This window comes from Amblyomma americanum, chromosome 1, assembly GCF_052857255.1.
Source record: "Amblyomma americanum isolate KBUSLIRL-KWMA chromosome 1, ASM5285725v1, whole genome shotgun sequence".
In the NCBI taxonomy this organism is placed as follows: domain Eukaryota; kingdom Metazoa; phylum Arthropoda; class Arachnida; order Ixodida; family Ixodidae; genus Amblyomma; species Amblyomma americanum.
In genome coordinates, this window is record NC_135497.1 from 145,477,756 (window position 1) to 145,494,826 (window position 17,071).

Here is a 17,071-nt window from a genome sequence, read left to right on the forward strand (position 1 = left end):
GGTGATCACGGGAGGATGTGACGCAGTGATTAGAGATTACTTATATGTGGTTTTTCGATTAAAACAGTCAGCTGTAAGCCAGCGCTTGTCCGTGTATCTCCTTTTCTGGTCCTTCGTTTTAGTTGCTCTGTTTCGTTCCTTAAGATGCAATACCAACTCGCCCACTAAGCTGTGTTGACTCAAGAAGACTACGGGGGAGGAGGGAATCAAACAATGAAAAAGGGCACGAGTTGGCAAAGCGGAAATAGCAGCAAGAAACTAGAATGTGAATATTTGGCGAATTTCTTTGAGAAACATTTATTGCGGAACAAGACGTTCACGGCAGTACAGTTCGTTCAATACCGTGGGTAACATATATATATACTGCATCATTTGTTGTTCAATGCTAAAACTGAACATGCTACTGCGCTTTCATTTTTTGTCTGTAGTATGTTTTGTTCTAGACATACGGCCTGTCTGAACATTAACGTTGCCCTATTTTAAAACAGCGGTGCATAATTTTTTTAACCTCACGCACAGAATACTTCACATGAGAACTGTACAAGTCCACTTCCGGTTCTCTTCGATACGTTGTCGTTGCGGAACGCGTTAGTGATAAATACGTCATTGCAGCAGCTCATATAACTGAACGAATCATACTGCATGATAGCAAGGTGTGGTAGCTATTTTCAGCGTGTACAGATGGCGTCACACTAGTGCAGAACGCGAGAGGGCCGGACTGCTCTGCCAATGCAGCGACACCTGGCCGCAGCTAGCAGATTCTCGACGCAACACGTGCGTACAGAATCTCGCACGGAAGTAGACCCACATAAACTTAAAAGTCAAGTCGGCTCGAGCACATTGCCTGAAAACAGTCAGCTTCTGTATACTTTCGTTTTTTGTAGCTTGCTACACACTGCACGATCCTGCTGCACTGTCCAAGGAGGCGCAAAACAGGAACCCGCGGCAGTGAAGTGTTTAGGCGCCGTGGCGTAGATAGGGTAGCTGGTGGTCGTGCATTTCGGTTGAGCGGGGCCTTGTGGTTTTCAGGTTTGGCTGACGGGAGTGCCATGGAGCAGTCGCAGCTGGAGCAACAGGAGGAGCAGCAGCATGAGCATAAGCAGGAGCAACAACTAGAGCAGGAGCGGACGCAGGAGAGGGCGCAGGAGCGAGCCCATACGCGGGAGCATCGGCGGGATCATCGGCACTCGTCCAAAACCCGCGCGTCGCACTCCAACGTGCGTGCTGCCGAGGAGGACATGCGGCCGTCCCCGTCGGAGGCCAAGAAGCAGATAGTACGCAATCTGCTTGTGGTGAGCCTGAGTTTCCTGCTGCTATTCACAGCCTACCAGTCGATGCAGAACCTGCAGAGCAGCCTTAACCCGGAGGCGGGCCTGGGAACCGCCTCGCTGGCCTCCATCTACTTTGCGCTCGTGGTGTCCTGTATGTTTGTACCCAGCTACATGATCCGGCGGCTGGGCCTCAAGTACACCATGGTCACCTCTGTGACCATGTACATGCTCTACTTCGTTGCCAATATGGAGCCCAGCTGGTACACCATGCTGCCGGCTTCCCTCGTGTTGGGCACGGGCGGCGCGCCTCTGTGGACCTCCAAGTGCGCCTACCTCGCGTACCTGGCGCAGGAGTACGCTGACCTAGCGGGGGCGCTTGACTCGGCGCCCTTCGTGGCCGGCTTCTTCGGCATCTTCTTCATGCTCTTCCAGACGACGCAGATCTGGGGCAACCTGATCGCCTTCATCGTGCTGAGGCCGCCCAACGTGACCGCGGTGGCCGCCGACATCGAGCTGTGCGGCGCCTCGTTCCACCCGACCCAGGACCTGGCCGTGCTGAACCAGACCAACCTGGGTGCCGTGAACCGCGTACAGAGGTACACACTGAGCGGCGTCTATACGTGTTGCGTGCTCTCATCCATCGTGCTGCTGGTCGCTTTCCTGGGCCCCATGCGCAAGGAAGTGCCCGACCCAAATCCGCCCATGCAGCTGCTAGTCGAGACGATGAATCACATGCGGCATGGCTACCAGCAGCTCATCATCCCGCTCACCATCTACAGCGGCATGCAGCAGGCCTTCTTCTCGGGGGACTTCACGCAGGCGTACATCAGCTGTGCTTGGGGTGTCCAGTTCGTCGGCTTCGTCATGATCTCGTACGGACTCACAGACGCCTGCTGCTCCATGACGTTCGGTTTTCTCGTCAAGCGCGTCGGCCGTGTACCCATCGTGCTCTTGGCTGCGCTGCTCAACGCCGGCGTCATGATTCTCATGCTCACGTGGCGCCCGCGCCCCTCCGAGGCGTACAACTTTTTTGTCATCGCCCTTCTGTGGGGCGCGGCCGACGCCTCCTGGCAGACGCAGATCAACGGCGAGCGCTCACGTTGGTCCGTGCGATGAAGCTGACCACGGCCGCGGCAATAGGCTGCTCGCCACACCAGCGGGAACGCGCGCACCGTTCCGCTACTGCATACAGCTACCACGGGGATGGCGACACGCATCAGCGTTCAGACGAGCACGACGTGCTGTAAGCGCGCAAGCTATGCGCTTGATGTGTAGATGGCTGGCGCGTGACGTCACTGGCACCATAACGGCAGACCCCGGACATGGGGTCTGCAGTGCGGAAATGAACAAGCGGCGATTTGCTGATTAGATAGCGTGCAATCTTTCACCGTGATCCTGGTCCACCAACATGGCGCCCGCTGTGGTGTCGGTGCATCCATTTATTCATGAAATACTGCAAATTATGGGTATTTCCAAGCAGGACGCGAAAACCGTATCAATACATCTGTGCAGTAAAACGAAGCACACGTATTCGCCATCAGTGCGTCAAACAGCATATCAATACACCAGTATTACCATGCATTGAAATAAAATGCACAAACACAGGGCTGCTTACGTGAAAAAAAATCTAGCTAATATATCAAAGCGTGAAAAAAAGGGCGAATGATTGGGCAGAATATTTCGTTCAGAAATCAACGGAAAATGGTGGAATGTGCTTCTTCTATGCTTGAAAAAAAAACGAACTTATATGGACTAGTAAGCCAAACAAGGTGTAGTATTGCAGCTACGTTTACGACGCCAGGCTCGGGCAGTATTACTATAGGTGGGGTTTCATGATAAGTTGGCAGAAATATGTAACTAAATGCGGGCTTTTTTCTTGCTCCGCGTTGTTCCGGATCTGCGAGTTGCAACATGGCAGGAGGAGGTTTTAGGCGCCTATTTGTATGGCGTTTAAAATGAACCGAACTAGTCGCTGAACTGTTAAGTTATTCTGCATGAATTGTGCGCGGGTCCCATATGCAATGCCGGCATATTTGAAGATGGGTCAAACGATAGCCTTAATGCTTAAGTCTTAAGGAAATAGGAGAGCTGTCCATTTGGTGCTCAAGGAATATAAAGATTTTGCACTAGGAGGTGCTTGCATTAATTTTCTATTTCGCTCATTTAAGCCAGGACGTCAATGTGACATTTAGATACGTATATGCTTTTTATTTTCTTATTCGTGCTACTATTTATTTCATACCAATACCTATATTTGTTAATTTTGCTACTAATGCACGGGTAAGCATACGTTAGCATGCTGAAAGTGAAAGAAACTGGCTAACATTGAAATGTCTGTTCAACACATCTCTGACACCTACGATAAACTTCTAGAAGCATCCAATAGGCACGACAGAGAAATCGAGCTTTTACGCTCGAGAGTAGATGATGTCGACACAAACCAAAACAGGCAAGAAATTTGAAATTTTCGCCGGGAACTGAATGACGTAAGTGAGTACAGCCAGCGGAAAAATATGAAAATTCATGGATTACCTGTGACAGATGGAGAAAATCTGCTCTACAAAGTAATCAACCTTGCGATGAACCTTGATTTGCATATTGTAGCAAGTGACGTTGAAGGGTTGCATCGCCTTCCTTGCGAACCGGGCAAGGTACCAGTAGTCTTGATCTGTTTTGCCAAACGATCCGCAAAGACAGACTGGATTTCAAAGTGCGACATGGACTTTCAATTTTTCGTTAATCTGATCGCTCTCAACGAGAAGTTACTGTGGCTTGCTAAAACGAAGGCTCAGGAAATGAGCTACAACTTCGTCTGGTCGAAGGAGGGAAAGGTTTTTGCTCAGAAGTAACCAGGAGCACGCGCCCTCCGAACAGCTTGTGAGGAGGAAGATAATTTAAGTGCATGAAGTGCGCGGCTGCGCATCACGCCTGCCTAGCAGTGCCTACTTTACCTCAGAGTCATTTATTGACATGTTAAAAACCCGTACTTACACTTCGTGCAGCCCAATGTTGCTTTATTTGAACTATCAGAGCTTAAAAACTAAAACCGAAGAAATAGAAGCTGAATTGCCAGTGGCGTAGCCAGTAATTTTGTTCGAGGGGGGGGGGGGGGACTCATGTTGCAGCGCTGCCTCCTCATAAGATTTGTGGAAGGATCAAACGTAACAATATTAACTGTATTGTCATTGCCATTGACAATACCATTGTGTATTAGATAACGCTACGCACTGTCTAGACAAGTGAAATATGTATTTGCCTAAATAAAAGAATGTATTCATATGTCTTAAAAATCGTGCCAGACACGATTACAAAACATAAAACTGAGCAGGGGACAAGACACCGGAGAGAAGCAAACAGGACGAGCTCGTCCTGTTAGCTTATCTTCTTCGCCTTGTCCCCTGCTCAGTTTTGTCTTGTAATCATGTCATACCAACTCCCCCCTTATCGTTCACTCGTGGGAGACATAACTAATACCAATGCTTCCATGTTTTTGCGTATTAATTAAGTAAAGAAAATATCACACGAAGTCTAGAACTATATCGGTCCGGAACCAGAAAAGCAGTGCATGCCGCTGATATGAAAAACGTAAAGGCCATGAAATTAGCAAGTAGAGGACAAATATTTTAATGAATGTTTGTCGTTTAAGAACCTTTACATTTTTGTACATATGCAACGTTCCAGTAAACTGCGCAGCAGCAGCTGTCACCAGTCATGTATTGCGAGTAATTGCACCGAAGTTTAGTCGCAACAGCGAGCCATCGATAGGCCCCTGAAAGTTTGTGCTAGGATGGGGCCCCTTGCCTTACATGACTGCAGGTGCATGGGCGTTGGCACGAAATCCAACCCGAGTTAGCAATGTTGGTCCAAAATGTCTTTTCTAGTCTGAAAAAGACACTGTAGGTGACAAAATCCAGAATGGCTTTCGGCGCCGGTGGTTGTTTTCGTCAGTTCGAAACAGCGGTACAGTTCGAAAAATTTCGGGGAGGGGGGGGGTTCCCTCGGGGTTGATTTTTGGCACCACTTTCATTTACTGTATACATTGTTGACATTGTGAACATTCCCATAAATCTAATATTGTGCTATACACCGACGTTATGAATGTCTTTTCTCCGGATCTAATCATCAAGTACAGTTATCAAATGCCTGGCTTAACCAGTTAATGATTTGGCTCTCTGTCAACCAACTTTAAATGTAAACAAAACGAAGTTATTGGTTTTATTTTCATAAAATTAACCATTAGACCATCAGATACAATTAGAGTTTATTAATTTTAAAATTAAACAATCACATAATAAACACATAGTGTGCGTGAACAGCATTAGGATGACAATGGCCCGTTTACTTGAGTGATCTACCGTATAAGGCATCTTTTCCCACACCTCGTGAAAGAAAAATTATATTTTGCGCTTGTTCATTCCCACCTTGTATACTGCAATCACTTGTAGGGAGCCTGCAAAAAATCGGTTCCCATTAATTTTCTTCTCTTCAGAAAAGAGCCCTCCGTGCATTGCTTACAGGGCTAAGTAACGTAACGGATATTTTCGAACCTTCCCATGTCAGCAATCTTCTGCACTGTTTCAACTTAAGTTTGGCAGTACATATTTTCTATAAAATCAGCTAGTATCGCATTTGGTCAAGTTAGCAAAATCGGCTCTAACTTTGTTTAAGTATACCTCGAGGATCCTCGAGGTATAGTTGCCATGTTTCACTCTTATACGTTGATAAAAGACGCATTCATCACATACAACACAGCGTGTGGCTCCTGTAGAAAGGCTTTATTCAGTTGCTTCGCTTAAAGCACGGCCGCAACGTGGGGTTCTTTTGAACCATGGGTTTGAGGAAATGCTGCTACTTAATACCGTTAAGTGTGAAAACATCTAAATAACAGAGATTAGCAAAGTAAGTTTTGCCTAGAGAAAATTTTTATTCACGTTCTTCTGTGTTATTTTCTTTTTGGTTTTTAACGAAGAATGGTCAATTTCAAACGTCTGTTATACATTGCGCTATTAGAGTAACTGCCCTGCTTTGCTAAGCACTCGGAGTTTGCACTTTTTAGCACAAGGCAAAGGCTGAAGCAACCGGTACATACTGCAGTAACTAGACCATTAGAAACAGTTCAAATCTATTCATGTAGTGAACTGCTCAGAGACAAGTTCGCATGACGAACATTTGCGGTAAAAAAAGATTTTTCTGGGTTGCTTATGAAAGCGATAATTTCACCGTCAGCATGGCTTCTTCCCAATACTAAGGTTTTCACGAAATCAGCTGCGCCGATAGTGGAGCATAAAGAGACAGTAGCTGAAAGAAATCCGTGTGGCCGGATTCGTGCATACCCTTTCAAATCCAGTGCGCTTATATCAAATATACAAAAAAATCCAGAAACTACGGAGAAATTTCTTGAATTGGCAAATCATATTACCAGCTTATTGATGTTAGCGATTTCAGTGGTGTATCGAAGTATCGACGATGCAGTATCAAGTATCTGTATTGGAAATCCACTTTGGTTCGGTATCCCGTATCGGTATCAGAAATACATTCTTTTTTTAGGGTATCGGTATGGAAGATACTTTTTTCAAGTATCGTGCCCACCGTTGGTAGCAGCACAAAGGGTGGAAAGCCGAGTGGGCAGGCGACGTACCTCACTTACATCACGTATATCAGCATGGCCAACAAGACATTCAAACCTCTCAAATCGCTGCCGTCAGTCCACCCACGATTGTACGCGTTAGCTTCGCTTTCGACGCAGCCCACCGCGCTTCTGCTCCCGAAACCTCTGTCTGCTTTGCCCCGCCGGCACGCACGCACGTAAAGATTCACCCTCTAGGCCATTGGCGCGCGCTTGGCCGGTGGTCATCTAGTTTCAATACCGCATTTGGTAGCGATTACATTACGGTAACATTTCGAGCCTCCAGCGTGGCGGCGCCGCCACTCTGCCACTTGGTTGGTCATGTGGTGTGGAGCAGCTTCTGGCGGCGCGGCGCCGTGGCTCGTCACGTGGTTCGTCACGTGGTTGATCACGTGACCAGCCACGTGGTGCGAAGCAGCTGCTGCTGCCGGCGGCGCGGCGCGCCGGCGAAACCGAGCTGCCATAGCTGTGCGCATGCGCCGTGTGTCAAGAGGGATGATGAAGAAGGAACGCGCAGCGAAGAGGAGCGGCGCAAGACTGACTTTGCACTTCACCTGAGCAAGTTCCACTCGGCCAGCTGTAGCTATTGCGTCACTCCAGGTTTAACCAGAGCTAAACCACCGTCAATTTTTTATTGATTTTTTTCTTCGGTCGCCATCTTCTTTCCGGGGCGGTGTCACGGGGGCTGAGCGACGCTCTTCGGTCTCCGCGCTTGCTGTAAGCGCGAGTTTTCCAACTGCAGGAGTGAGTTTTCGGCGCCTTCTCGTTCGCTCTAACCGAGTGGTGCGGCCACAGTTGTTCGCTCTATGTGAGACGAATTGACGTTGCCCTAATGCGTATTTTGATGGTAGCACTGCCCTCATTCGTAATAAGTGAGCATTCGCTATACGTGCGGTCATTATAACTGGGCTTGGATGTGTTAACAAAAATGCCATCATCAGCAACCAGATTACTTGCACAGGGACCAGGGCTCAACTGCCTGTGCGAAATTAGTGATGTAGATATTAAACAATATCGGAGGAAAACGAATTTTTGTCTCACATTACCACAGAACATCTATGAACGAGCCCTGTCTCCATCGATGTTCATAAGCTGCTTCCACCTAATTCAATTAGAGTGTGTAGTAAAGTTGGCTTGCGGTACTTGTTATTTGACAACGTATTCTAGCTTGCATAAACAGCATGATTACTACAAATGGGGCAGTAATCAAGAGCACTCGTGACCCAGTCGATGAAGGCAAGTCTTTGGAGTAGGTTTACAAGTAAAAATCGGATCGGGCTCCCGAGTACTGCCCAGTCTAGGTTTATAAGTGCTTCGACGCAATCTTTGTGAGAGCGGAAACAAAAAAAATGGCTGTGGTTTAGCTCTGGTTAAACCTGGAGTGACGCGATAGCTGCATCTGGCAGAGTGGACTCGCTCAGTCGAATTGCAAAGTCAGTCTTTCGCTGCTTCGTTTCGCTAGGCGTTCCTTCTCCATCTGGATGTGGATTCACTCTCTCCCCCCTCTCCGCTCCCCCCACCCACTCTGTTTCACCGGCGCGCCGCGCCGCCGGCAGCTGCTCCGCACCAAGTGACAAGCCACGGAGCTCAAGGGCGGCCACGCAGCTCAAGGAGTGCCACGTTGAAGGCCCGAAGTGCTAGCGTAGTGTAGCTATCGCTACAAAAAGTGTTACATCTCCAGTGGCCACCGACCTTCCCGTGTACGCCGAATATCGGTGGACCTCTCTACTTTGACTACAGTGGCTAGGGGAAGGTTCGGCTGTAATGATATCTCCCCTACACTACAAAATTATTACATAAATGCCTGCCTGTCGACACGACAAAAAAGGCCGCCACCATCTGGAGGACTTTGAAATAACGATCGTTAGTTGTTTGGTTTACTAGAAGTGATATGAATGACAATAACGCGAGGACTTGAAAGCTTACAGACCGTTCAGCTTACTATACGTTGCCTACAAGGTATTTACTAAGGTAATCGCTAATAGAGTCAGGGCAACCTAAGACTTTAACCAACCAAATGATCAGGCAGGCTTTCGTAAAGGATATTCCACCATAGATCATATTCACACTGTCAATCAGGTGATAGAGAAATGCGCAGAATATAACCAACCCCTATATATAGCCTTCATAGATTACGAGAAAGCATTCGATTCAGTGGAAACCCCAGCCGTCATACAGGCATTGCGTAATCAGGGTGTAGAAGAGCCTTATGTCAAAATACTCGAAGACATATATAGCAATTGCTATATATTTTATTGCTGACTTTATGGAGGACTGCGGTCACTGTGCAGTTAACTGCACAGCGACCATAGTACTCCATAAAGTCAGCAATAAAATTCTAATAAGGAAGGCCGTCAGGCAAGGAGACACGATCTCGCGAATGCTATTCACCACCTGTTTACAGGAGGTATTCCGAAGCCTGAATTGGTAGCAGTAGGGAATAAGAGTTAATGGAGAATACCTAAATAATCTTCGATTCGCTGATGACATTGCCTCGCTGAGTCACTCAGAAGGTGAACTACAAATCATGATCAATGAGTTAGACAGGCAGAGCAGAACGCGGAGTCTAAAAATTAACATGCAGTAAACCAAAGTAATGTTCAACAGTCTAGCAATGGAACATCAGTTAACAATTGGCAGCGAGAGCCTGGAAGTTGTAAAGGAATACTTAGGGCAGGTAGTGACAGCTGAAACAGATCATGAGAGGATAATAACTAGAAGGATAAGGATAGGATGGAACGCATATGGCAGGTTCTCTCAGATCATGAATGACAGTTTACCAATATTCCTCAAAAGAAAAGTGTACAACAGCTGTATCTTACCGGTACTCACCAACGGGGCAGAAACGTGGAGGCGAACGAAAAGGGTTCAGCTTAAATTAAGGACAACGCAGCGAGCCATGGAAAGAAAAATGATAGGTGTAACGTTAAGAGACCGGAAGCGGGCAGAGTGGGGGAGAAAACAAAAGCGGGTTAATGACATCCTAGTCGAAATCAAGAAGAAATGGGCTTGGGCAGGGCATGTAATGCGAAGGGACGATAACCGCTGGTTCTTGAGGGTAGCGGAGTGTATTCCAAGAGAAAGTAAGCGTAGCAGGGGGCGGCAGACGGTTAGGTTGGCGGATGAGATTAAGAAGTTTGCAGGCATAGGGTGGATGCGGCTGGCGAAAGACATGGTTAATTGGAGAGACATGGGAGAGGCCTTTGGTGTAGCCAGGCTGGTGATGATGATGATTATGAAAGGGAGGTACGTCCATGTCCTCCTTCAAACACAATGTGGTACTGAACGTATCGGCGAAACGAGCGCATCTGAGAGGAGCTCCCGAGGGAGACGGCTCATAACCGGTGGATGTATGGAACATAAGAGCGTCCCCTTTGAAACATTATAGATTGCCACGATGCTCAGCAATCCAAGGGAAGGGATTGGAGGGCACAACCAATTTTAATGGCCCCCATCTTGGATTCGATAAACCGAAACTATGCCACCATTTCGTCCCCTGACGTCATACTCACATAGTTCCACCTCTATTCATCACATTGCACCATTACGTCATCATTGACACGCGGCAGGTGGTTGTTTCTACAATGCTATTGTAGGTGGCGCTAGAAGTCTCAATGCGAGATGTGCTATTTTGTAGATGCTGCCACAGATGGCGCTGTGATCTCAGGGTGGTAGCAGACACCACAAATCTCGAAACGCGATGAGTAAGAGCTAACGCTCTTAAGAGTAAGAAGTCCACTTCGAGGAATGCTGTATTGCCTCGCGTTGAGTGAGGGAGGGGAGTCGTGCCAGGAAATGTTTCAAGGGAACCGCTTATTACGCACCCAGTGACGGCTCCGCCACTTGGTAACGTGGGCCAAGGCACACGTGATAGGTAACGAAGACGAGCGCGGGAAGCGCACTTTCGGTCCTCGTTGGCAAGAACGCGCCGGGCAACAATCGCGAGGGGTCCGCGCCGCGTCTCGTATCTCTTGCGTTCATAGCAGCGCCTGGTGCCCACCTTTTCCTTCTTCGCAACGCGCCCGTTTCTATCGGTCAGCTTACGGCACGGAGAGAGACCGGAAGTGAAGACAGACATCTTTTGTGCCTTTCTTTTTTTGAAAAGCTGACAGCAAACGTTTTCATAACTCCGCCTGTGAACTTCATAGAAAGAGGGCAAATTAGCCTTGTTATTCATTTCGTCTTAGCGGCTACACCTCCTTCAGTCCTTTTGTAGACGACTGTCTTGAAACCGTAGTTACGAACATTTTCGCAGCTATAATAGTCATCCCGTCGAGCGCATAGCGACAATATTCATCGTTTTAAAACCGACGTTGAAGGAATTTCTGTAATACTTAACGGAATGAAGTTTCGCTGGTGTAGTATATACGTAGAGCCGCCAAAGCGAACCGGAGGCTACTTTACATTACGCTACACTACACTACATATACAGTACAGTCGAGAGTAGAAAAGATTAGCTCAGTGACGTAACCGGAACGGCGAAAATCGCATCGTGCGGCTGGCGGGGCGGACACACCTGGCATTTTTGTTATCAGCGTGTTTGTTAGGGCAGCGCCGAGAGTTACAGTCTGCCGCTCCTTTGGCACGTCATTAGTGCTAATCTTCTTTACTAGCGACTGTACATTACGGGACACGACGAGAAAAAAAAATCCGGTGGGGGTTTCCCTTATTCGTTTCACACAAAAAATAATTTAATACCGAAGTTAGATGGCTGTTATTGAATTCACCTTGCCAAAGAACACAACGAGACCCTCATATGGCTAGGGGAAGCACTTCCGAGGGTGGCATTCGTTGAGGTATGACAACCATCCGAGTGGCCGGCGTGCGTATGCAAAGCAAGGCTGATGGAACGAGCGCATGTGCTTTCCATCCTTAAATCGTGATGATGTTACCGTTTTTGATTTTACACATCATTGTGTGGACACATTTGGCGGGCAAGTTTTGATGACAAGTTTTGCGTACACAACTGAGCCATATAATGCTTTCGCAGGAACCCTTTACTGCAAGATTTTTTGTTTCATCATAAAATTATTTCAGGAGACGTAGGCCACCGAAAGAATCGCCATGTGCACGTGAAAAATTGATTCAGTGGTTTTGTTCAGTTTTTATTGACCCAAAATAGGTATGTTGCATATTTGCAACAATATCGAATAAAAAAAGCACATTACAAAATGAACACCGCTGTTGATGAGAATGAAATACAAATAATGAGTATTGAATCAGACACAACATTAAATAAAAGTAGGGCGCTGTAACCCGTGTTCCAAATGGTACGCGTTATATAGTTTTGCAATAAGAAAAAAATCTGAGGGAGGAATGCGAAAGCATGTGTTTTGAGGAAAGGACGCAGTAGCTCTCAGATCTCGACATCTCGGTGGACACCTTACCGCGCCTTAAAGCATGCAATTGAAGGTGCGAGGTGCGTATGTCATTGGTACGAACCCCTGTCGCTAGCTAGCCTCCAACTTGACTAAAACATGCAAGCTATATGCAAAGAGAAATGCTATGACACCACCCAGAATGCTGTACGACGAACGGTTGATCAAAATTTTGGTGCATGTAGACGGGAATACTGTCACCACATTTGAGTCCACCAGTGATGATATGGCGGGGATTTCATCTGCTCCTACGGTATCTGTTGTGCAGTCGATCAAGCATCGCCGCATTTCGCTTCGACGGACGCGGTTTGGCGCCGCGCGTCGCTTTCCATCATTAAATCGTGATGATGTTAACGTTTTTGATTTTACACATCATTGTGTGGACACATTTGGCGGGCAAGTTTTGATGACAAGTTTTTCGTACACATATAAAGCTTTCGCAGGAACCCTTTACTGCACGAATTTTTGTTTCATCATAAAATTATTTCAGGAGACGTAGGCCGCCGAAAGAATCACCATGTGCACATGGAAAATTGATTCAGTGGTTTTGTTCAGTTTTTATTCACCCAAAATAGCTTTGTTGCATAATTGCAACAACATGCAATAATAAATGCACATTACAAAATGAACACCGCTGTTGATGAGAATGAAATACAAATCGTGAGTATTGAATCAGACACAACAAAAGCGTCATTTCGCTGGAAAACCTGAGGAGGCTGAACGTTTCCTTGGACGACGTCTCTCGCATCGTGTGCCCCCAAGGGCTGCCACACTGAGCGGCGATCAGTGCCACGATCACTCTGGAAGTTTTAAGAGGGCACTGGCCTTATGGAACAGTGGTAGCGGAGCAATCATTTAAGTCAGCGACTCGGGCAGACCAATTGCTGACGGGCCACTGTAAGGCTAATCCCGCCTCTACATTTACACCACCACCACCCCACAGTGATGAGCCTCTCAGTACTATAAGATACGTTGACAAAATTCGATTGCAGCGGGCGCTGACAAACTGTACGAAGCTTTACGACTCCAAAGTGGCTGTCTATCCCCATGCGCAACACGGCCTGCGAATTTTGGCGTTGCCGTATGGACAGCCGAGATGGAGAGAAGACAAAAAAAAACTTCCACTGCGACGCAGCAATAAAGCGCCCAGGTCAGCTGGTCCGAAGACACACCCGGGACCGCCACATAGAGGAACCCTACTATCCATTACAAACACGAAATAAATCTTCACAGTGACAACATCAGATAATCTCATCAGAAAAACAAACATTAAAAACATCAGATGCCCCGCCGCGGTGGCTCAGTGGTTAGGGCGCTCGACTACTGATCCGGAGTTCCCGGGTTCGAACCCGACCGCGGCGGCTGCGTTTTTATGGAGGAAAAACGCTAAGCCGCCCGTGTGCTGTGCGATGTCAGTGCACGTTAAAGATCCCCAGGTGGTCGAAATTATTCCGGAGCCCTCCACTACGGCACCTCTCTCTTCCTTTCTTCTTTCACTCCCTGCTTTACCCTTCCCTTACGGCGCGGTTCAGGTGTCCAATGATATATGAGACAGATACTGCGCCATTTCCTTTCCCCTCAAAACCAATTATTATTATTATTAAACATCAGACACATTAGAGTATCCGTATTCTTGTCAAAACACTCACTCACTCGCCAGCTGCGCGTTTTTCACCGCATCCACATCGATACACTCCTCACCCTTGCCCGTTATTCCCACCACCACATCAATTCCTGCCCTGCATGCCCCGATGTCCCCGAACGCTCGCTGATCTCGAGGATTCTTTTTTCTCCCGCTCCGTTGCCGTTTCATGGACACCTCTGTCTTTGCGTACGCGGCTTGAGGCAAAGGACGTACAACCCCGCAGCTAAAGACGAGTTGTGACACGTGTCCAGCGTCAGAACACACAGAGGAATTTGCGGAACAACGAGGAAGCTACTCGGCATCACGTGTATGTCCAGTTTCGGGTCTTATCGCGCTGATGTTTACGGCTTCTTCTGCATGGCACTGCAAAATTGCTCTCCCACTACACCGCTCTATCTCGGATATGTTGAGCACTGCCGCATCCAAGTGTACGCATGCTCGTGTGTACAGCACGAAAGGCCAAAATGAAATTTTTTCTCTTGTTGGAGCGCGCTGGAGCTTTTTCCTTTTCAATTAAAATTGAAAACGATCGGTCAATCTTCCGCTTTTACTTTGACCGGCTGCATCATTATATCGCAGCACGTATCTAGTTATGATGAAGATAACCATCGCCAAACACAAGCTTACGAAACATAAAAATAATTAGCGATTAAGTGTATACTGGCTGATTACGTGTTACATTGCGACCGCATCGCTTTGCGCCTGAAAAAACAAACTTGGCGATACGGGGCCGACCCGCCGCGGTGGCTCAGTGGTTAGGGCGCTCGACTACTGATCCGGAGTTCCCGGGTTCGAACCCGACCGCGGCGGCTGCGTTTTTATGGAGGAAAAACGCTAAGGCGCCCGTGTGCTGTGCGATATCAGTGCACGTTACAGATCCCCAGGTGGTCGAAATTATTCCGGAGCCCTCCACTACGGCACCTCTCACTTCCTTTCTTCTTTCACTCCCTCCCTTATCCATTCCCTTACGGCGCGGTTCAGGTGTCCAACGATATATGAGACAGATACTGCGCCATTTCCTTTCCCCAAAAACCAATTATTATTATTATACGGGGCCGCCCCACTCCCATAGACAGACACCCTTGCATTTGTTGGTCGAAAGTTCGACTCCCGTTTGACGGCTGACTCGCATTACGACTAGCGTTTTTGTATATCTCACGTACTTGTGCGACAATTTGGGAAGGCAAAATCTTTGACCCGAAACCACATGACTGGCCCAGCTGGTGCGCAATTCTAGAGGCACATGTGTATATCGGGAGCGATGCTGTGTAACGTCTGCCCGGCAACGGCCTCGGTCGTGGCTGGAGTCGTCTCACGACATTCAAGTGCATCTTATGTCACTTCTATTCTAATTCTGCTCTATACCTTTGTAGTTGGTGCAGTTGTAAGCACTAGTACTGACAATTACTGGTTAACAATTCGCGAGTTTTGTAACGCCACTTTTTGGGCGACGCCGGATTTGCGTGTTGATCAGCCATCTAATGCTTTTAACTGAAAGGAAGAAATCAGAGTCATGTGGTTTTAACGAGGTCAAACATACTTGGCTCTAACTGCATGGTATGCCTTGGCCGTCTTTGCAGTTATCTCTCTTATTCTTTGATCCGCAGCGGTGGATCAGTAGCTTTGGCGTTCGGCTGCTCAACCCAGGTCGCGGTTTCGATTCCGGCCGTGGCGGTCGCATATAGATGGAGACGAAATTCAAAAACGGCCGGGTGCTTTGCGATGCCAGCAATCGTTAGAGAACCCCACGTGGCCTAACTTAATCCGTCGTAGCCCTCTACTATACAGCGTCTCTCGTAGCCCATGTGCTGCTTCGGGACGTTAAACCGCACAATTTACAATTCCTCTTATTCTTTGTTCTCTTTCTGTTCACCTTCTTCGTCTGAAACTGGCAGCCTACGTGAAAAATTGTAGATAAGAGAGGCAATACGGTATACTACGCCTATTAATAGCGGTGTGCGGACAGTACTCTATCAAAATAGAATACAAATAGTGCAGCTTTTCTGACGAATCGAATGTAAACAGTGGTGCTAAAAACGGAATCTAATACCAGTCGAATATTTTGCGAATATTCGCTACATGTGCCAGTACTCCTATAAACAAATAATCTTGCGAAACAGGGAAGCGCTAGCGGCAGCGTTGCGGAACGGCGCTATAACTGAAGGAGTGATGGATGTCAAAAGGCGCAACACTGACCTCCACTAGAGAGTACGAAATACGAAGTCATTATGGTGACACTGTGACCGTCATGTTGTCCACGTAGGAAAATTCGAACATTTCGATAATTTGCCAATCCCAACTTCGTAACAGAAGGACAGCACTCCCTCATACCCGAGTGGCGTCACCGAGTGGTGGTTGCTGGGGCGGAATAGGATGCGAGAGGAACTAACTCGCTCATTCTCCGGCGCAGCCTTCTACGGAATCATCTTCTCCGAGGCGCGCGAGGCGGCCTTCGCCAATTACCGCCTGTGGGAGTCCATGGGCTTCATCGTCATGTTCGCCATACAGAGCCAGCTGCGCGTGTACGTCAAAGTGGCGGTGCTCATGGTCTGGCTCGCGCTTGGCATACTCGGCTACCTCGTCATCGAGTTCCACGTGAGCAGCGATACCAGGTCGCTGCTGTAGCCTACGCGAGGTGGCTAGCCCGCCGCTCGCACACGTCCCGTGCTACGAACGAGTGTGGACCGAGTTACACGAGTGTGGACCGAAAGCACTTCAGCGCCGCAGTGTGGGAACTCGGTCCAGTCTTCTTCTTCGATGAGTGTATGGTTTGCTGTCGTCTGCATCGGCGATAGCTCAATTTATGCGAATCATGTGCAGAAACTGTGTCTCAATTAATTTATTTATAGCGTTTTGATGTCGCTTAAACTTACAAGCAGTGTCTCATACATTTAGCTCTGTTTGCGTCACAAAATAAAGGAGTTTTTATGTGAGCTGTTGACTTAAAACGCGTGCGTACGCTTATTGTCGTTGTGGCTTGAGATACACGTACTGTTTGGCTCGTTTATAAGGACTGGGGTTGTCACCGTCTTTAAACCTTGCTTGAAGCGGGTTCGCGAACGCCTGAATGGCGGACAGCACTATGCCTTTCCCTCAGCGAGGTGCCCCAGCCTTCAAGAGTGCATGGCGAAGCCTTACCTCGCAGGTACAA

At 47.8% G+C, this 17,071-nt stretch overlaps 1 pseudogene; it reads left to right on the forward strand.

The window, feature by feature from the left end:
• Positions 1–1,238: 1,238 nt before the first annotated feature.
• LOC144114154 (protein unc-93 homolog A pseudogene) lies at positions 1,239–16,545 on the forward strand (annotated as a pseudogene).
• Positions 16,546–17,071: the final 526 nt, after the last annotated feature.